Raw genomic sequence first — 14,610 nt, forward strand, 5'->3', positions numbered from 1 at the left:
ATGGAGTGGAGGGACAAAAGTTCTCCATGGCCGAAGAAGTTCTGAACCCAATAGTCAGCAGGGAAGGTTCTTGCCATTGTCTTTTGGGATATGGATGGTAATCCTTACCAAACACCTCAAAATGGTATTTTTATAATTTAGAGTACAAGGTACATAATACCATCTTCTGATTGTATGCAGCGATCCTTTCATTATGCGTCTAATAAGCTAGCTTGGAAATGGCTCGTACCTCGTTTCTACTTCAGAAGAAAAAGTCGCGGGGGGGTAAGAAATTCTGGTGAGGAGGTGCTAGGAAAGCACATCAAGCCAACGTTGCATTGCGCATTGTCGTAGTTAGTCAGAAATCACATTCCGGAAGACCATTGTGAGGATGCTTCTGACGAATTGTATCTCAGCCTTGTTGGAGAATATTTTGTCGATAGTTTGGTCTTGAAGTCTCCGTATCGCAATTGGTTTCGACTGCGACGAAGTCCTTCGGTTGAAAAGACCAGACTTCGAATCTGTCTGACGCGAAGAACCTTTATCCTTTTTTGACCTCTCTCATACGTTGTTTGGGGGGGGGTTTCATTCCTCAAAACAGGCAAACCGGTCCCGTACACACATTTACAGGCATAAAATACTCGTCCTTAGGGGATGCAGCAAAGGAGTGTCAGAAAACTCGACCCGTTCTATGGTCTAGAGGAGGTGAAAAGAAAAGTTTTGAGGTGCCAAACTCTCTCCTTGAAAGAAAGCAATCATGGTTGCTTTGATTGGACTTGTCTCGTTTTTTCGCTTGACTTAGCTAAATATTATAACGAGCAATTGAAGAATCTATTTAGCAAATTTATGGCAGAATAATTAGTCGATTGGACAGCATACCCGCTCTCCAACAAGTCCTGGTTCGAATCACACCGTAGGCATGGTTGTTTGTATAAGCCTGCTCTGGACGAGCTTATATATAGCTCATCAAATTTATAAGGCTTTTCTTTAAAAATATGCACACTCGTTATTCCTTAACACACCCCGTTCACAATGAACAGCAGATATTGCTAAATGGTTACTGCTAACGGTTTCCTTCAAAAAAAAAAAAATGTCCTGAATATTTTCGATCGGCGTAGTATATTTATGAGGGAGTACGAAGAGACTTTTCCCCCATGGGAAAGAAAGCACCATATTATTGTAACCATGACCTTAGTAGTATCTTGCATAAATCATTATTTAAACTGCTGATATATCTATCATAGGTAGAGAGATTATTTACAACTGATCTACCTGTTACCGTTAAGTGCTATTTGGTATATTATCTGGAGTTGGCCTTCACTACTCGCATATTATATTAATCTCATGCGAATATTTCGTATCATATTATAGAATTGAAAGACGAGTGGAGAACTGCCAACCATTGTGCATTTTTTTTAAACTAAAAATGTGTCAGCTTTTCCCTGATGAAAGGGAAAAGCTGACACAGCAGTGTTGCATCGCGTATAAAAGTACTTAATTTTATTTCAAGGAAAAGTCATATTTAAGATTTATTATTTAAGGATTAATATTTCCTTTTAGTTTATTGAGATTGATGAAACTCTTTTGCTTGTATTCGTGTTAATGCCTGTGTCTACAATTTTTAACCAAAAATTGCTGCAACTTATTTTTGATAATCCATGTGGATAATTACAATATATAAGTAACTGATTTTGCTTAAGAGCAAAACTGGAGACGTTATCTCGTTGACGCTTAACCTTTCCGTTATCCTTCTTCACTCTTGATAAGGAGTATACCAGGAAAAGCAGATATTTCGAAACTACTAATGCACTGTATATTTACTGACTTTCGTGGGTTGGACATGCATCCCCCCCCCACCCCCCCCCCCCCCCACCCCCCCCCCCCCCCACCCCCCCCCCCCCCCACCCCCCCCCCCCCCCACCCCCCCCCCCCCCCACCCCCCCCCCCCCCCACCCCCCCCCCCCCCCACCCCCCCCCCCCCCCACCCCCCCCCCCCCCCACCCCCCCCCCCCCCCACCCCCCCCCCCCCCCACCCCCCCCCCCCCCCACCCCCCCCCCCCCCCACCCCCCCCCCCCCCCACCCCCCCCCCCCCCCACCCCCCCCCCCCCCCACCCCCCCCCCCCCCCACCCCCCCCCCCCCCCACCCCCCCCCCCCCCCACCCCCCCCCCCCCCCACCCCCCCCCCCCCCCACCCCCCCCCCCCCCCACCCCCCCCCCCCCCCACCCCCCCCCCCCCCCACCCCCCCCCCCCCCCACCCCCCCCCCCCCCCACCCCCCCCCCCCCCCACCCCCCCCCCCCCCCACCCCCCCCCCCCCCCACCCCCCCCCCCCCCCACCCCCCCCCATTTTGCTGGGATTAAATTGAGCACTTAATTCCATCTGATTTAGTAATCTGACGAACCGCTTGTATACTTTAACGAATCGCAAGTCTGGAAAAACAATGTCATCCTTTAATTTGGTAGCTTTGTTTTCGTAGTGTTTTCAGAGAGCTCCGAAAGCTAAGTATAATTGTGAGTGAAAATTGAAATATTGGTTTAAATCTTAACGTAGTATTGTTTATTTCTGGGTAGCTTGTTGCGTCTGTGTGATTTTGGTGTGAATTCTGTTTTATTTAACTTAGTATTTTAAAGATACGTTTCATAGAATAGCACATGGCGCCAATACAACGAAAAATAATGGCGTCCAAAAATATGACGCCTTTGTTCAAAAACTTTAATGTGAGGGAGTTTGTCCAGTGTGATATGTGTGGAATGTATGCTTTCCCGAAAGAGGCTGGAGTTTGGATGGAAAATGATGGTGGTGGGAGAATGTGCAGAAAGTGTAAAGAAAGTGAGGAATTGAAGTATGTGTCATGTCGTGAGATTGTTGTGGTTGAAGAAAGCCAGAATGTGAGTGAAAATAGCGGCTTCACAGGGAATTACGATGTTGTTCAAGATGGCAATAAGAGCGGTGATCAAAGAGAGAGTGAAAGCAACTATACAGAGAGAGAAAATGGTTTAATTGATGAAAAAAAATGAGGAATTATTTGTAAGGAGTGAGATCGCACGGTTACGCGGAGTAATACACAATGCGCAGCGGCAGTTGGAGCACCTGCAAAACTCTTTCCAGAGTGCCTCGGCTAACGGAAATAAGAAAATGTTTGAAAGGAAAAATAAGCGTAAGAGTGGGAGAGTTTCAGAAATGAAGGAAAGAGTGTTGTACGGTGACTCGTTATTAAGAGGTGTGATAGATGGGAGTTTAACTAAATCGTACTTACCGGGTGAGAAATTTAAGGATGTAAGTGAGAGTATTAGTGCACAAAAACAGAAGGTGAAAGAATTGGTAGTTGTGACGGGTACGAATGAATTGAAAGGAGATAAAGTTTTTACGAGAGAGGACTTGAAAGTATTGTAGTAAGGTAGCATAAGAAAAGAGTGACAGAGTTAGGATGGTGAGTCTGTTGCCGCGGTACGACAGAGAGGAGTTTAGAAGGAGGGCCATAATTGCCAATGACTTTATGCGCAGCTTATGCTGACGGTGTGGTGTGGAATTCGTGGACGTGTGCAATGAGTTTGATGGGCGAAAGGATTTGTACAAGATGGATGGCTTACATTTGAATGGATTTGGTGTGCGGAGACTGGAAAATGTGTTGCTGAATGAAGTGAAAATGGATGTGCAGAACCAGGGAAACTAGAACTACCAAGGAGTGGGATGCGGACATCAGTGAGACAGTTGAGTGTAAGAATGTATATAATGTACCCGAGCCAGTACTAAGGACAAGTAATAGGAATGGGATAGTTAGAATAACGCCTCAAGATTGGGGTAGGACAAAGGGACCTCTGCATTTCATGTATACTAATGCCAAGAGTATTAGGAACAAGAAGGAATAATTTTTGGCCTTGGTTGGCTCTTCCTGGTTATTGGTATTAGTGAAACATGGCTGACGGAAGATGATATAGTTAGTAGGATAGAATGTGTAGGTTATAGTGTGTTCAGGAGGGAGAGAGAGAGAGAGAGAGAATAAAATGAGGGGGGGGATGTTATTGATGATAGCTGAATTGAAGTTGTATTGCAGGATAGTGAAAAGAGCTCATTTGAGACTATTTGGTGTGAGATTGAGACTGGCAGAACAAAATATACAGTTGGGTGCTGCTATAGACCAGGTGATGGAATAGATGGTGGAGATAGTATGCATAAACAAATTGATGAAATGAGTAGAAGGAGGGTAATTATTATGGGGGATTTCAACTATGGTAACACTGATTGGAAGGAGGAGAGGAAACATGTGAGGAAGGAATTGGATTTTATTCAATTATTGAGGGATAACTATCCGAGGCAGCATGTAATTGAAAATACTAGGGGTTCGAGAGTGCTTGACCTGATAATAGCATCTGAGAATTTGACTGTAATGAATATGACCATGTTGCCACCTATTGGTGAGAGTGATCATAAGGTCTTGACATGGGAGATGGCTAAAGGTGTGGAATTTTCGATTAAGACAGGGTATATGTAGAATTATCGTGCTAGCAAGTATGACAAGCTTAGGAGATTGCTTGGATCAGTGCCATGGCATGTAAAACTACGAGGGCTGGATGTCGATAGAGCATGGGAAGTGATCAAGGAGCATTTACAGGAGGTTATGGCTAATTGTATACCTAGGGTCCGAATAGTAAAACAACTAGGTGGGTTAAATGGATGAATAACACCATTAAGCTTGAGCTGCAAAAAAAGAAACAACTGTGGAGGGAATTTAAAGAGAAAGGTGACCTGCAGGTACATGAACGGTATAAAGCGCAGGCCAGAAGGGTGACGAGTGTGGTAAGAAAAGCAAAAAAGGATTATGAAAGGAAACTAGCTTGCAAGCTAAAGAGAATCCCAAACAGTTCTTTCAATATGCTGCAAGCAAAAAAAAAAAAAAAAACTGTACACGGCAGAATGATTTTAAGGAATGCCGATGGTAAGGAGGTCACTGAATCAGTCGATATAGTGGAATTACTGAGTGAGCACTTTGCAAGAGTATATCATCCACGTGGTGACATTGAAAGAATGAAGGAACCATTAGTTTATACGGGAATTGTGATGAATGAAGTGGAGGTGAATAGTCTATTACAGAACCTTAATGTGAATACATTTGTGGGATTGGATGGTATACCGGCACGGGTCTTACGTGAAGCGGCTAAAGAATTATCAGTGCCCTTGACCATGTTGTTTAATCTGAGTCTTTCTGGTTTAGTCCCGAAGGTGTGGAAAGAGGGGAAAATAGTTGCACTGCATAAAGGAGGATCGAAGACTACCTTTCAAATTATCGACCGATCAGAACATCAGGAGTCGTTGTCAAGGTATTGGAGAAAGTAGTCAAGCGAAAAATACATGAATGGATTGATGAAAACGAGATACCGTATTTGGGACAGCATGGCTTTGTTAAGGGTAGATCATACCTCAGTAACTTGCTCAAGTTTTATACACAGTGATGGCTGAACTGGATAAGGGTAATGGGTTTACAATGCTACTGCTGGACCTGGCTAAGGGCTTTGACAGGATACCACATGGACGTCTAATCCCTAAACTGCAACATATGGGAATGGATATAGGGTTGGTGAGATGGATAGGTGAGTGGTTGATGGGGAGATATCAGAGAGTACTTTATTCAGGAGTAGAGTCCAAAAGATGGCCTGTGACTAGTGGTGTGCCGCAGGGTTCTGTTCTTGGACCACTACTTTTCAATTTGTTCATTAACGATATAGTGAAGAATCTAAGAGGAACGGTTCATTTGTTCGCTGATGATGCAAAGTTGGGTAGGGCAATAATGAATGCAGATGATGTCAAAATTTTGCAGGATGATTTGGATAGATTGGAGTTCTGGGCTAAGGAGAATGGATGTCAATTTAATGTGACAAAATGTAAGGTTATGCATTTTGAGGTGAAAAGATTAGCAGCAGTTTACTACATTGGTGGAAGTGTACTCCAGGAGATTGATGAGGCCAGGGACTTGGGAGTGTTGGTGAGTAGGGAGATGAAGTTTAGGGGCCACATTGCAAAAGTGGCTAAATCAGCTCATCAAATCAATTGGTTGTTGTAAAATACTTTGACGAGCAGAGACAAGCAAGTTATTGTTCCTCTGTATCAAGCTTTGATAAGACCTCATCTCGACAGCTGTGCCCAGATTTGGTCACCTAGGTTTCTTCTTGATGGGGAGGAGGTGGAGTGGATCCAGAGGCGAGCGACCAAGATGATAGCAGGTCTATGGATTGAACCTTATGAGAACAGGTTGAAGATTTGTGGGTTGCAGAAATTGGTTGATAGGCGGAAAAGGGGAGATATGATTGAGACATTCAAATTACTGAAGGGTTTCTATAAGATTAATTCAGATGATATTTTTGAGAATAGGACTGGTGGTGAGAGAACTAGGGGACATCTATGGAAGCTAGGCAAGAGTGTAGTTAGAAATGGTGTTAGAGCTGGGTTCTTTACTTTTAGAGTGGTAAATGAGTGGAATAAGCTGCCAGAGTCTGTTGTGGGTGCTATGACAGTGAATGAGTTGAAGGCAAGGTATGATAGATACCGTGAGAATGCCGAATAGTTGTGTGGACATGATGTTTAGGGCATCCCTCGATGAGTCTGAGGACTCTCTGTAGTCGCCCGTAATAATAATAATAATAAATTCACTTATTCATGTTTAGACTTTATAGGATCGTGCCACTCACTCTACCCAGCAACTTATAGGATACACATATCACAAATGATAATTATTAATTATTTCTTTATCATTAATGAAAGTGTTTCTACTCACACTTATTTTTTCCTATTCTTACATGTCTTATAAAGGATGGTTCATATATTTTCATCTTTGAGTATTTCAGATATACCAACCAAGGGGGGAAAGCAAATGGGGCACTTCCCCCCGGGATCCAGTAAAAATTCCACAATTTTTTTATATACATGAAATTGTGCAAAAAACTGTGTTAATTCTGAATACTTTTTTTTTCTTTTTTTTTTCTGAATACTTTTTTTTCCAAGAATTAAAGATCATTAAAATCGATGTAAAATGAAAATAATGTATTTATAGTTTACATCGACAAATAATTGCATAAAAATAAGCTAAAAGACGTTTATTGATGAAATTATTTAATTAAACCAATAATTATAAAAATTTATTGATGTAATTATTTGTCTCTAAGCTTTGCCACCCCCTCTCCCCCCCTAGAAAATTTTTTGCGGACGCACGCCATTGCATATGGTTAAATTGGGTTGCATAACCAATTTGCACGGGTTGCATAACCCACGCGACAGCACACCCAACCGAAATATATATATATATGTCATTGTTGTGGATGACCTCTGTCACTTTCGAGAGTATATGGACAGATGATAATTTGACAGCTGGAGACATTTTTAGAAACCAGCTGGATAATGGTTGGCTTCTATGCAGTTCGGCAGATGCTAGATGAGTATAACAGCCTATATAGGCGATGCGGATGGGTGTTAATTCTGAAGCAAAAGGTTGGAGCACATTTAGAGGGGTATCGTCTGGACTAGTAGATGTACTAAGTATCAAGATTGATGAGGATTTTAATAATTTCCTTCTGATGAAAGATTAGAGGAGACATGCTGAGACTATCGGGGTTAGTTGTCTTGGTTGGACGAAAAGATTGATGTCGAACGGTATGCGTCATCACTCAACAGCGATGAGTGATTGTAGTACGGTCCCATCAGAATGTGAGAGATGCGGAAACGAGGTTAGGCAGAAGTTATGCCAATTAGCGAGAGACTAGAAAGCATGACTGCTAGAGACATACCGAGTGCATTTGGCCATCACAAAGAGTACCTTGTACACACATGGCCTGTTTAAATTTTAAGGTGTATTTTGTGTGTGTGCGTGCGTGCTTGTGTGTGTGTGTGTGTGTGTGAGACACGTTTCACTTGGGAATTACCTACAATGGCTTAATGAGACCAATTTTAATCGAGAAATGTAAGGAAATGATGGGAGTTTAGTTCACACCAGCGCTTAATAAGAAGGATCATTAGAGACAAACATGGAACTTTTTCATGCCACTTCAGGCCTCCAATAAGCGAGGAGGAGGGCTTACATGGGCGATGATATTCATCTCACACCTAACAAACATCCATGCTCACGACAGGATTCGAACCCGCAACCTTCTGGTTGGCCGAGTGATTATCGTACTCCAAGTTCTCCAAAGAAGTGCGCAGAGAGAGCATCGGTGGGTCCGCAACACCTCGTAGCTCTCCAGTACTTTTTTGTATTTAAAACTACACCGCTGCTTGTGACACGTGTCGATGTTTGCATTCTCTCTCTCTCTCTCTCTCTCTCTCTCTCTCTCTGATCACTATGTGAGTCCCTATTCCCAACATCCTATCATCGTATTTGCTGAATGACTAAAAATAAAGTAAAAAATAAAAAAAAATCCTTTATTCCTTAAATCCTTTCGACATTTCTACTTAGAATAAGAATAAATTTATTAGATGTATGAAGAGCCAAAGGCTTCAATTCGGCGACATATGACTTGTTTAAGTTAAGGGATATTACATCCCATATCGTTTCTTAGCCGAATAAGAAACTCAAAGAGTTTCATGCCGAATATAGAAACTATATGAAGTTCGGCGATTCCAAGCGTAAGCAAATACCTGGATACTGCAGCAACTGACCCTTAAGGTAGTGCAAGCTGAGGCAACTCGTGTCAAAGGTGGAGCAAGATCCAATCACTATTCTTGATATTTACCCATAATGTGAACTGAGCTCCTAGGAGCTGTATTTCTGTTCTACATTATGAGAGAAGGTTGATATTAACTAGGTCTACCTACTCACCGATGAGACCTCAATAAAGGTTGAAACCGGTCTGGGTAGTGACCTTCTCTCATAATGTAGAACAGAAATACAGCTCCTAGGAGCTCAGTTCACATTATGGGTAAATATCAAGAATAGTGATTGGAACTTGCTCCACCTTTGACATGAGTTGCCTCAGCTTGCACTACCTTAAGGGTCAGTTGCTGCAGTATCCAGGTATTTGCTTACGTTTGGAATCGCCGAACTTTATATAGTTTCTATATTCGGCATGAAACTCTTTGAGTTTCTTATTCGGCTGAGAAACGATATGGGATGTAATATCCCTTAACTTAAACAAGAATAAATTTCGTTTATGGCAATGTTCACTTCTGCAATCAAAAGTGATTTCCAGTAATTATGATTCTGATTATTTATTCCGATAGTGATTCTGGTTGTGATTAGAATAATTCTCAAATTTGTTTATTCGCAGTGTTGGCTGATTAATGACTGAGGACTATGAGTACACGAATTTCGATAAAATTTGCATCTTTATTGTCGATCTATTTAAACTATTAAATAGATCGTTAAAGAGACGGAGTAAACACGATAAGCACTACGAACACGACTACTGGCGCAAACTGCATATAAGTGCCGTATTACGCTAATAGCTCCCGTCTCACTATGACGTGCATATGCTTGCGCTCGTAGCAATCTGACACCGTGGTAAACACAGTGCTGCTAGCGTCCTTTGCCCTCCTAAGTGCTACAAGATGGATTTTTATTATTTTTTATACAAAATAAGAGAATTGTATGGGATTGTTGATGATAAAATTAAATATTACAAGCAAATATAAATAAATCAATAAATATATTTATATATCGAGAAATATTGGGGGTGCTGCAGTTCCTCAGTGCCTATGCACGAGCCGCCCTGGTTTAAAGGTTCTGTTAATTACTCCAGTGATTTTCATAAAGTTTGTCATCTTAAAATCAATATCTATTTCATTTTATGTAAGACAGTTTACAGCCTGTGTATTTGAAATTATTCACTTGCTCAATTATTTTATTATTTATTACTTCTGACAGGGTTATTCCCATAAAAAGCCATGAGTTTAGTTTTCTCTGTTGACATTTCTAGGCCATACTGTTGTATAATATTATTTCTGTAGTTCATCTTCAGTCTTTCTGAAGATGATCCGATCGTCAGCAAAGAGTAGTGTGTTGTCTATTTTTGTATGTCGATCGATTTGGAAGCCGCATGTATTTCCTTCTCTCCATTTTTTGATAATATTGTCCATATATATATTGAATAATATGGGTGGCAAAGGAGAGCCTTGACGGACTCTTCTATTTATTGGTTTCCAAGTGGATATGGTATCATTTTGCTTTATTGCTATTTCATTATTATGGTATAGGTTCAATAGAGCATTGTATAGTTGGCTTGGAATATGATATTCCTTTAGAATTTCTTATGATTTATTTCTCAGAATTTTGTCAAATGCTTTTAGATAATCTTTAAAAGCTATGTGTGTTTCAATATTGTATTCTCTATGTTTTTCTATAATAATTTTTAAAATAAAAGCCGAATCTATAAATGAAGTTCCCTTACGGAATCCTTTCTGGTCTTCTCCCAGTTGTGATTCTACATAGGATATTAATTTGTTTGATAACATTTTTGCATAGATTTTTGTATCTTGTATTGAGGAGGCTGATGCCACGATAGTTAATGCGATCTGTTTTTAAACTTTTTTAATAAATTGAGATCACTAGAGCTATACAAAGATCCCTCTTTGTATATTGGGTTTATAAATTTTAGAAATCTGGCATGAAATTCTTTGCCTAATAAGTTCTGTGTTTATATTGTCTTCTCCTGGTGACTTGCCTGTTCTACTTTGCTTGAGGAGTTTTTGTAGTTCTTCGTATGTAAACTCATCTATATTACTAATGTTATATTTCAGGAAGGGTTCTTGTATCAAGGAGTTATCATGCCATAGCTTCTGGAAATATTCCTGCCAAGTTTCTGGTTCGATCATATAAATTTTTGTTCTTTCTTTTAAATCATTATTCATTTGTTTGAGGATTCATTATGTATTAGGTCTTTTTAATGTACAGTCCCGTTCTAATTTTGCTATAAAATTTTCACACGTTTCTCTATTTTTTTTCTACATACTTTCTTCGTCATTGCTCATTTCCTTTTATATTCAATGAGTGATTCATCTGTCTTTAAATTTACCCATTTTTTATATAGTATGCTGTCTTTTTTTCTTCAATTATCTGTTTGATCTCTTCTTCCCATTGTCTTAGACCTCTGCGTCTTATCCATTTTCTTTTTGTTCCCAAGTGCTCTATTTTCGACATAAATAATCAAACCAAACCTTTAACGATCTTCCTAAACGGGGAAGTTCTAGAAGTAGCTAGAACTTCCCCGTGCTACCTATGAGTTAAAATACCTAGGAGTAATGATTGACAACCAATTTAACTTTAACAAGGACATCTCATATGTTGCCAAAAAAAAAAAAAAATTGCTTACAAACTGGAAACCTTATAGCTAAGTCAGCAAGAATAAATTGGGGAGTGGGCCAACCAGAGCTGAAAGCAATATATACCGGAACTCTACTACCATTGATATCATACGCTGCACCCGCTTGGAAAGCTGCACTAAAATCTAAGAAAAACCAAAAAACGTTAATCAGAGTTCAATGCCTTATAGCCATACGAATAATTAAAGGATACACGATATCTTTCGAGGCAGCTTTTATTGCTTTTCTAACACCGATCTGCCTGAAGATGCAAAAGTTCTATCTTATATATGAAGTCGCTTCTGGAAGATATAATATTTTAAAAGAAGAAATGCGCTGAATGTGACGAATACCACATACAAACTGACGGGAGCGAAACAGGAGGAAACGTCATAGTATATTACAAACACTGGATTATAGAAGAACTCTGTTTTAGTCTACATCCCTCTGTTCAAACAACCAAGCTGAACGACTATATTCTCTCCCATATCTCCATGAATTAGAACTGAACATCTCTCATCAAAAGACTGAAACAATTTACAGTAGCAGTAGAAGCACTACTGACGGAATAAAAAGCAGAACAACCACCTAGCCTTAATACAGCAGACAGTAAATCTGGGAAGAAATTTCATTCTAGGAGGATGGGAAATTAAGTTCTGCAGGGTGAGGGCACACACCCTCACCAGGATAACAGGAAACGAGAGAGCCGATCAGCTAGCTAAAGAATTGGGCTGTCCGTTAAACAAACCATCCGTTATAAATAAGTTACCAAAAGTAGGCATAAAAACGGCAGAAGAAATAAGTTTAAGCATGTGGGAAGAAGAATGGAAAACATCTACAATTGAAGCAACAAGAAAATAATTCCTACCAAGTATCAGAAACAGATTCCGGCTGAAAATACACGCCATCTCTTCAGATTTAACTACGCAGCTAAGGACATGAAAAATCAAGACATTATCTAAATCGATTCCATATTCTGGAATCGCCATTTTGCATCTGTTGTCCACACCTCCAACAGACTGTCAATCACTTACTGTATGACTCTCTCGACTACTGGACTCCATCCAGATGCCCCTAATCCAACACGTCATCACTTCGGGGATGAGTGGTGGTCAGTGTCAAAGCAGAGACTTACCAAAAATATTATTCAGCATTATTTGATTTTTCCCAATAGGATCAACTTCCGATTGATGCAATGTAATATAAACTACCTCATAATGTTTGGATCATATAATTGAAATGTGTATCGATATAAATGTAAATAGAGATGCGAATTTAGGAATGCAATAGAAATGTAAAGATGAACATTAATGTAAACGTAAATTTAACATAAATGTTAATCAGTTATTTTGAAGGCTATACGTTATGCATTGAATGAAATTGAGCATATACGGAAAAAAATAGCCTCCTGGGTGGGTTTACAAGTGGGATACACACACACACACACACACAAATATATTTTTTTCTACAAAGAACACAAATATATTTACATTTTAAATAATGTGTGTGTATTTATTTCAGAAAATATTTTCAGTCTTTACTAGGTGAGCATCACATTAGATTATGATTTGAAATGTTAACCTTATTACTCCTATTGAAATTGATTTTTTTACATTTTTTGCAAATTTATTACTTGGTAATGTTACTCACTCCCACAAAAATTGATTCTTTTATTTTATTTTACACTCTCTCTCTCTCTCTCTCTCTCTCTCTCTGTCTCACACACGCATATACACCAGAGAAAAATATGAGAAGTTCAGTTGTTTCATAGAAATTGAAATGAAGTGAAATTGAAATTGAAATGGACTACTGGACAGCCTTGCTTAAAGAACCGATCTCCATGATCGGCATGGGCTAGTTAATGAGCATTTGAGTAATAAGAGTTGTACGGAATTTTACTGGAAGCGAGAGTTCATTTTTTGTGGACTTGTATTTGAGCTGCGTCGATTTAATAAGAATTAACTAGTAAATAATTTAAAATAAAGAACCAATAGGCTTCATTTCGGCGATGTAAACATTATTTAAATTAAAGGGATAATAAATACCACATTGTTTTAGAACCGAATGAGAAACTCAAACATCGGAATCAAAGAGTTTCATGCCGAATATAGTAACTATAAACGTATCGGCGACTTCTAGCGTAAGCTAAAGCACGTAGTTCAAGTACGTAGTACAAACTAGGGCAACTCAACTAGTAAATGTTTATCAACTTGGTCATTAAATCATTCCATCGTTTTACAGTGAATGAAAATCAAGTTATATATAATGGTGAACATTCTTTCTGAATTTTAAACCGCAAATTCAGTCGACTCAGTTTGTGGCAGTTTGTATAACTGACAATTTCGAGTAGAAAGCGGGTACACATTCAAAGTTTCAAATCGCGCACAAAAGGGTTTATTTGGTAGCACTCAACAGGATAAAAGGCAAAAGGTTGAACTAAGTAAATTGAGTTTGAAGGAAGCTCTTTTCGAGAAGGAATAAAGTTGCAAACTTGGATGTCTTTCTAATGTCTCAAAGACATCATCTCGATGATTTCACGCGGCGTGGGAGGGGAGAATTATTGGAAAGCTTAGAGAAGGCCGCAGAATTAGTCTATTGCCAGATAGTTTGGAATCTTACATAGTGCTGTATCCTGGCTTTCGATGAAATCTGAAATTACAAAAGATTAAAACTGACTGATCACCTTACTGAAGGTTCTGTATTTTTCTCGGCCTTTTTTTTTTTAAATGTGAATCTTGCATACGTTCTAAATGCCTCGTCAGTCACCAGTGTTTGATCTCTTAGAGGAAATTTGCATCGCACAATAATTACACTGAGTCGCTTGCTTACTTTTCCATTTCGTAAAGTGTTTCGAAACTTCGTATTGACTTATTTTCGCTTGGAAATAAGTGAATACGAATTTTATAATCTTAAAAGCCTTTAAAGGACTTTTCCGGAAGCTGCATATTAGCTGGAGAGTCTCCATAGCTCAGTCAGTATAGCCGAAACCCTTTGGTCTGAAAAACCTGGGTTCGATTGTCGTTAGTGACGTGAGGAGCATTTATCTTGTCTCTTTTGGCTAAAGGTGAGTAAGCCAGTCTCATACGCAGGTAGAGGTTTTTTTCACCCGAAAACTCAGGATTTTTTGTTCCCCCAGAACAGGCAAACCACACCCGTCTACAGACATAGGACACCTCCAAGAATAAGGAGTAACCAACCTATGCCGTAGGATTTCTGTTCCGAATGCCTACACAATAAAATGTAGGCCTACGCGTGAGCGTAAATTATGATGTTTCCATACTTAGATGGGGGGGGGGGGCGTTTCCCCCTCTCGTAAACTCTGCATTTTCATCCTACAAAATACGCAAACC

Source organism: Typopeltis vanoorti, chromosome 19 (assembly GCF_054136105.1).
Source record: "Typopeltis vanoorti isolate ZY-2024b chromosome 19, IOZ_Tvanoo_1.0, whole genome shotgun sequence".
Classification (NCBI taxonomy): domain Eukaryota; kingdom Metazoa; phylum Arthropoda; class Arachnida; order Uropygi; family Thelyphonidae; genus Typopeltis; species Typopeltis vanoorti.